This window comes from Chlorocebus sabaeus, chromosome 4 (genome assembly GCF_047675955.1).
Source record: "Chlorocebus sabaeus isolate Y175 chromosome 4, mChlSab1.0.hap1, whole genome shotgun sequence".
Lineage (NCBI taxonomy): Eukaryota > Metazoa > Chordata > Mammalia > Primates > Cercopithecidae > Chlorocebus > Chlorocebus sabaeus.
In genome coordinates, this window is record NC_132907.1 from 34,858,565 (window position 1) to 34,867,096 (window position 8,532).

General features: G+C 41.5%; 1 pseudogene; it reads left to right on the forward strand.

Moving 5' to 3' along the window:
• The first annotated feature begins 3,690 nt into the window (after nt 1-3,690).
• On the forward strand, nt 3,691-5,010 carry LOC140711574 (protein SET pseudogene; annotated as a pseudogene).
• Nucleotides 5,011-8,532: the final 3,522 nt, after the last annotated feature.

An 8,532-nucleotide genomic window follows, 5' to 3' on the forward strand; every position in this document is an offset into this window, starting at 1 on the left:
CTGGATGCTCATGATTTGCTTCTCTACTGTTAAGGAGGGATTTTTACCTGATAGCATTTCTCTGATTTTACTTATTTTATTAATTCTTCTATGCCAGTTACTTATAAATTTTGGCTTATTTCTGATTACACTATACCATTTGTAAAACATGAAATTCAAGTTGATTGATTGCTGTAATTTTCTCCTGTCCATATTCTAGATGAATCAAAGATGAGGCTGGCAGTGCTTCTCACCCTTTGAAAACATTTGGTTCATTTTCACAAATGGAAAAATTACATGGCTTCCTGGAGACATTGATGTGTTTTTCTGGAAAGTTTGGGCCTCTATTCATTGAGAATCACTAATTTAACAAAAAGCCCACAGATCACTGTATGAATGTGTATGGGATGGGGAGGAGGAGAGAGAGAAAGAAGGAAAGAAATGGGTTAAAATTTCATTTGAAGGAACCATTTTATTGTTGGATTAGAAACCAAAGACTGTCCGTAAAAAAGAGGAACCATTCTAAAATTTTCATAACTTGCTGCATGTGTGCATTTTATTTCTTAATAAAGCTCAAGTGGTTTCTCATGAAAGTCAATGAATAGAGAGCCATTTCAGGACGTGTCTGAATTGGCAGTTGGTTGGAGCTTGGCCGCGATGGGAAAGGACAGCTGTTTGTTGTGGGGGCTCGTCTCCATGGTGTTGGGCAGCACATCTTCAGCTCTTTCTGGGAAGACCCCAAAGAAGGAATAGACCGAGAAAAACAGCATGAGGACATGACTGCATGCTGGTCAGATGGAATTCAGCCTGTACTGCTCTAGCAGAGCTTCTCCAGGGGTTAGAATGTTTTGCTTTTATAGTCATCTGGATTGCTTGTTTACTAAGGGTAGAAAGGTCCCAGCCTCACCCGAGACCTCCCGATTCAGTCTCTGTGGGGAGCTGCTTGGGAATCTGTATGTTAGAGAAGCTCCCAGGATAACTGTGATGTGTGGTCATGTTTAAGAGCTGCTAGTGTAAATAATGGTGAGCAGCAGCACTGGCTGGAAGCACTGTAGAAGTTGTGTGTGTGTGTGTATGTGTGTATGTGTATGTGTATTGTGCAAGAGCTATGAGATAAAATCAGGCTACTGGAATTTGCCAAGAAGCAGCACGGGAGACACATTAACCAGACGCCAAGGATGTGGCCATAGACCTTCCTAGAAGCTCCCTCATCTAGGGTGTGCACCTCAGGATTGCACTGACTAGTCCTGATTAAATCCTGTATGCATAGACTCAGCGCAGGCTAGGCTCCAGAAAAGGCCATCCACAATGTTTTCTTTTAGAATTCCACATACTATTTATCTTTGATTTTCTACCTCCTGTGGGAACCCTAGATCCAACTTTCTTTGGTGAGTTTGCAGGGGTTTCTAATGGCTCTCTGGTTTCACGGGTTTCCTTCTTATTTTCTACCCCTTTTATTTGGAATGTCAATCTACAAACTTAAAAGATTGAGCAAACTTTGTAGGAAAACTATAGAAGCTGGAACCACATATGATGCTTTCTATTATATGCCTGCTGTATATGATAAAAATGAGGTTTTATTTACTTCTCGGGTACACCAAACATAAACACTTTCTAATGAGGAAAAGAACCCAATGAGGGGGAAAATGCTGAATGCCAGCGGATGGCAGTGATTTATGGAACTCTGGGCTCAGTGGTAGTGAAGGATCATCATAAGGGAAGAAACTGTTCTACAGTTTGGTGTAGCTGGGATGACTTTATATCCTAGTTTGCAAGACAGTTCTGACCTCACCTGTTGAGCTGGTGTCCTATCTAGTTAAGATACCTTTCATGCTGCCCAGTGTCCTGGTTGAGATAATCCGTTTATGTGGTCACCGTGAGGATACGAAACAGAGAGAGGAGATTTTTCTTTGGATCACTGAAGTACTCATTTCATTATATGATATATCCCATTATAGGTTCACTCCTAACATTTGAGGGCCCAGGACAAGACACCCCCCTATTCCATAACCTATTCCTTCTCTTCTTGCCCTGGCTCCACTGTGCAACCTGAGGATCCTTGTAAGAATGTGTGTGGATGAGCCAGCCTGCTCATTTAACTTTATTCGCACCCAATTCCACCAGCTACCCATGAACACCCCTCAGGCCTAGGGGTGTGCACACCTGTGAGTTGATCTGCTTTGGAAGGGTGAAGACTCACACAGGCCCTGGAAGCTGGTTTCGGACCACTTGGGGCAGGAAATTCCAGGCTCATAAGTACCTGGAGAAGAGTCTAGAAGGGAAGTTGTTCCTGCAGGTGGGTGTGTATCACAGCCCTGCAGACTGCTGGCTCCATGGAGAGGCATGGCTGGAGGGGGGCAGGAGAGGGCATTCTGAAGCATCAGCCCCCTGATTAGGGATACCTGGCCCTAGAGTGGTCCTGTCCTTTTCACTCCTGCTTTTCAGAGATCCTGCTTCTAACACATCCTTGAGCATCTCAGTAAAGCCAGCTTCCTAAGCCATTCTGAAGTTTTGGGTTAAGAACGTTTCACATGTGAATAATGCTTGGTCACCAGCCTGAGGTCCAGCATGTTCTTCATCTGGTTTGATAGAAATCCCTTGTCTTTAAATGTCATATATTTAAGGTAACAACTCTATTTTGCAGGTTGAAACAAAAACTTAAACTATATGAGTTAATGTTTTTAAGGTCAACCAAAGGGAAGGCACCTCTTCCCAGTGTGTTTCATCAATTGAGATCTGGTGAACGTTTTTTTGTTTGCTGGTATGTTCCACCATGTGTGTGAGCATGAAGGTAGGAAAATGTTTGCTCAGCCATTTCCTCTGTGGTTTGGTTTGTTGGAGAATCAGTCAAATGGAAAGTTTTTCCTCTGATGTGATTACAGAATCAAATATTTTATAATTCCCAGGTACTTCTGAATCTTGAATAATTATTAAAGTCAGTGAACACTTTCTCTTCCTTTTCCTTGACTACCTTTGGATTGAACTAACCTGTAGGGCAACACAATATTATTTCCCCGGGCTAGGTGCACTTTCCTCTTCATGGATTATTGGGTGCCTGTAGATAGAGTCCCCATGCACAGCAGGCAGATTGTGCATCGCACGGTCCTGGAGGTAAATTTCACCAAGAGTATGAGTGGGATTGTGCAACATGGTAGCCCTGCCTATGCATGTTTGGGGCAGGGATTCCCCCCAGCTGTGTATTCCCCGGGAGGCTTGATTTTCTTCTTCTTTCTCTCACCCATCATAAGCATATGGAGAATATGGGTGTTTGAAGAGAAAAAGTTGAAAATAATGTTTTTTCTGCATTTTTCTCCCATTTTTTGAGAGCACTCATTCTGCTTCTAATATTAATGTAGATCAGGGAAAATAAAAGCCATTTGTTAAAGAACTAACTATTATGTAATAAATTGTCAAACAATTACGCCAAAGGTGTGTTTACAAACTCCTGCTCTATCTTGGTGGGTTGATTAGCTTCCTTGGGGGTCCAAACAGCTATGGCTTTTCCATTTTTATAAATGGTTCTGCATTTATAAAATTACGAATGGACATTTATACGATTAATTAAGAATAGAATTAATAGTGTTAAGGGATCCTTCAAGTACCCATGTGTTATTGCTTACTTTTAACCAATAAGTCTTATACCAGAGTGTTCTGCCTGCTTCTGGACGAGCAAGGAGACTCATGGTCTGGTTCTTGGACTTCCCTAGCAGCATGGCCCCCAAATGCCAGTCTCCACTCCCACCTCAAAAGAAGAAACCAAGAATGCCTCTCTGGGACCAGAGGAGATATCGGCCTCTGCAGGCTTGCTGAAGAAGGGAGAAAAAGAACAGCAAGAAGCAATTGAATGCGTTGATGAAGTACAAAATGAAATAGACAGACTTAATGAACAAGCCAGTGAGGAGATTTTGAAAGTAGAACAGAAAGATGACAAACTCCGCCAACCATTTTTTCAGACGATGTCAGAACTGATCGCCAAAATCCCAAATTTTGGGCTAACAACATTTGTCAACCATTCACAAACGTCTGCACTGCTGGAGGAGGACAAAGAGGCACTGCGTTATTTGACCAGAGTTGAAATGACAGAATTTGAAGATATTAAATCAGGTTACACAATAGATTTTTATTTTGATGAAAATCCTTACTTTGAAAATAAAGTTCTCTCCAAAGAATTTCATCTAAATGAGAGTGGTGATCCATCTTCAAAGACCACTGAAATCAAGTGTGGGAATCTGGAAAGGATTTGATGAAACGTTCAAGTCAAACGCAGAATAAAGCCGGCAGGAAGAGGCAGCATGAGGAATCAGAGAGTTTCTTTACCTGGTTTACTGACCATTTTGATGCCGGTGCTGATGAGTTAGGAGAGGTCACCAAAGATGATATTTGTTCCAGCTCATTAGAGTACTACTTGGTTTCTGATATGGATGATGAAGAAGGAGAAGGAGAAGATGATGATGATGATGAAGAGGAGGAAGGATAAACAGATACTGAGGAAGAAGACGAAGATGAAGGTGAAGAAGAAGATGATGATGATGAAGGGGAGGAAGGAGAGAAGGATGAAGGAAAAGAACATTAGAACACTGATAGATTCCAACCATCCTTTAAAAAAAAAAAATTCTCCAGTCCCTGGGAGCAAGTTCTAGTCTTTTCTTTTTCCTCTTGTGTTCTGTCACCCTGTTCTTGAGGTCTCTTTTCTCTACACCATGGTTCTCAACTTATTTTGGGGGAAATACCTTGAGCAGAATACAATGGGAAAAGCGTCTCTACCCCTTTCTGTTTGAAATTCATTTTTATCCCTTTCTGTCTGAATAAAAACTGTATGGAGGCCGGGCGCGGTGGCTCAAGCCTGTAATCCCAGCACTTTGGGAGGCCGAGATGGGCGGATCACGAGGTCAGGAGATCGAGACCATCCTGGCTAACACGGTGAAACCCCGTCTCTACTAAAAAATACAAAAAGCTAGCCGGGCGAGGTGGCGGGCGCCTGTAGTCCCAGCTACTTGGGAGGCTGAGGCAGGAGAATGGCGGGAACCCGGGAGGCGGAGTTTGCAGTGAGCTGAGATCTGGCCACTGCACTCCAGCCTGGGCGACAGAGCGAGACTCCGTCTCAAAAAAAAAAAAAAAAAAAAAAAAAAAAAAAAAAAAAAAAACTGTATGGAATCAATACCACCGAGGTCTGTGGGAAATAAGAAAAACCTGCTCCCTTCACTCTGCTGGAAGCTGGAGGGTGCTAGGCCCCTGTGTAGTAGTGCACAGAATTCTAGTTTTTCCCCTCCTTTCTCTGTATATTGGGCTTACAGAGTACACAGTGTCTCTATATGAATATGGACAGTTAGCATTTACCAACATGTATCTATTTTCTCTTGTTTAAAAAAAGAGAAAAAAACTAAAAAAAAAAAAAAAAAGGGGGGGTTATAGAAGGTCAGCAAAGGGTGGATTTGAGATATTTGGGTGGGTTAAGTGTGCATTTTGACAACACGGCTTCTCCTTTGGCATGTTTGTTGTGATATTTGACAGACATCCTTGTAGTTTAAGAAGGCAGTTTTAAAATAAATTTTCTTCTAATGATGACTTTAGCCCTGCCACTCAATGGAAGAATCAGCAGAACCTGTGGGATCCTATTTGGAATTGACGCTCTCTATTGTAATTTTGTTCCTACTTATTTTTAAATTTCCTTTTTGTTTCACTGTAAAGGAAAGATGATGCTCAGTTTTAAATGTGAAAAGTACAAGTTGCATTGTTACAATAAAACTAAATGTGTACACACACACACACACACAAACTTACACCAAAATCAAACCACTTTAGTTACTTGTCCTGGAAAGGTGCTGTTTGTTTTCGAGCTTTAAAGAAACTAGTCTTCTTTTATTTGGCTGTAACTAGGAACTCAAATGAGCAGGAATGACTATTCTGATATGTGCTTGTTACATTTTTGGTTTTCAGAGGTGGCATATCGAGGAGGTGCACCTATGGATTGCAGCATAAATATCCGCGGGTCCTGGTGTGCGGTGCGTGCGCCCACTCATTATCTTGATGTGCTGCTCACAACCACATCTCTCCTTACACTATTGGAAACTTTCATTCTTAATCATTTAATTTATCCCTAGCCACTCCAGCCTCTCATGACAGACTGAAAGACCACACTTGATGAAGTCCAGATATATTTTAATTCTCTTATATCAAGCCCAAGGGAGAATTTCTTAGCGACTCTGCCGACTTATGAGTCTTGAAAAAACTTTAACTGTGGGAATTTTGATGTATAATGAAGCCAGGAGAGGGACACACTTCATTCCAAAATGCTACAAATAGAATTTAAGCAAGCAACATGACACACATTCTTTGTTTGTTTCTTTTGCTTTTTTTTTTGCGATGAAGTCTCACTTTGTTGCCCAAGCCGGAGTGCAGTGGTGCCATCTTGGCTCACTGCCACCTCTGTCTCCCAGGTTCAAGTGATTCTCCTGCCTCAGCCTCCTGAGTAGCTGGGACTACAAGCACGTGACACCATGCCCAGCTAATTTTTTTGTACTTTTAGTAGAGACGGGGTTTCACTATGTTGACCAAGCTGGTCTCAAAATCCTGGCCTCAAGTGATCCACCCACCTTGGCCTCCCAAAGTGCTGGGATTACAGGCGTGAGCCACTGTGCCCAGCCGTGACACACATTCTTAACTATTCTCCAAAAGGAAGAACACTAGAAAAGTGGTAGTTTGAAAAAAGAAATGTCCAGTAGCAACTGGATGGCTCATAGCTCCAGTGGTTCTGATAAGTGCTCAGTGGAGAGTCTGATACACATTAGGTGCTCAAGAAAATATTTGTTAACTGAATAAACAAATGAATCGGATCTTGTTCAGATAAATTCCAAAGCAGAGAATATCTGCCACAAGTGCTCACATCAACTATGCCTATTAAGCAGCACTGTGTTGTTTGCTTTCACAGAAAGGGATTTGATTTGGTATTTGCTGAAACAGGCCCGCATCTTACAGATGGCATTGAGACTCAGAAGAGTTAAACACTTTCTCACAGCTACTAAGCACTAGAACTAGAATTAGAATGTGTGCTTTCTGACTCCGAGTCTAGGATTCTAGGACTTCAAGGGTTTCCTATCTTTTTGAAGTCATGGGACAGAACAATATAAAGGAGCAGCTGGAAAAACTGAAATGAAATTACTATTCACTCTTACATAGGAAGAATAAAGATAACTCTTGAGGGCCCTGATATATTATGGTAATAAAAATAAGACTGAGGTAGCAGAAGCACATGGACATGCAGGGAACACTTCCAAACATCCTTCAAAAGGCCTAAGTTCTAAGGACAGGAAACATGAGGAAGCAGAGAAGGAAGGAAATGTGTCTAAATTCTTCCAAGTTGTTTCTTTTACTATTCAGGCCAGGTCGTCTAACTCTAATCAAAATTTCAGGGAAAGCTTATGGCAGATGAGACTTTTGGAAGTACATTAGAAAACAGGAGGGAAAAAGGCTTTATAACTCATTGATTTGTATCCTTGTGTTATTTTATAATATTATTAAAGCTCTTTCCATTTTATGTAGATTGTGTCTCTCAGCTGTACTGCAAATCTATTAGGACAAGTCTCTTGTCTCTTTTATATATTCCTTGTACTGTGTCTATATGTGGTGGTCTCTCAGTCAAGCAGGCTGTACAATTTATTCGAAGTGTTCCAAGGAACTTGTGTCCCTCCACTGCTCTGACTTCATTTTTGCAATGTTAATTAAGTTGGGTAGATGACCTATTCGACTGATAACACTCAATAGCTCACTGGTATATGGTAAGTAGTTTATTCTCTTAGTTAGTTGACCATAACCAGATTAAAGCCCAAAAAGATATGAAAAAAAAAATCAGGTGGTAGAGAGTGGGGAACAGAGGTATAGGACACTGTTTTGGGAAAGTGGATCTTAACTCGGTTATGTCAGGATGAGGTGTTACAAGAAGAGAGAACAAGAGAGAAGGCTGACCATTAAATTTGGCTTCTGGCCTTGGGTCAACTTTGCATGATGTTTTGTAGACTGAGAGTAAGGAGGGAGAAGTTGAGACAAAAACTTTACTCTCTGTTTGGTCACTGAGAGCAAAGGTTCTCTTTGTGCTAGTTTATTCTTAAGTAGTAGCATGAGGAGTTTAGGGGTTTATTGCTGAAGAAAATGCATCCTCTTGTGCTAATTGGGCAGAGATTCCAGGTATTAAAACCAAAATCATTTGACCACCTGAGTTATAGTAATTTTAGTGCTTACATTGTTTATTTTGACTGTATAGCACAACCAAATACTATTCAGTCTGGCTGCATGGAATGAGATATGGCTAATTAGATTTCCTGGTGAACCCAGGTTAAGGCAGAAATGCCATATTAACAGTGGCACCCTTAAACCTGGGGAAAGAGGCTCTTGCCTCATGTCACTTGCTTTAGAGGGCCCTGCTGGTCTTCCTTCACTGTGCCATGCCTTATGGTGAGAGGATTCTGCAGAGCCATGTGGATATTGTCAATCCAAAGCACCCCATTCCCTCTTCTAAACCACTTGGTACCCCACAATTCCTGCCTAAGTGATCCCAAG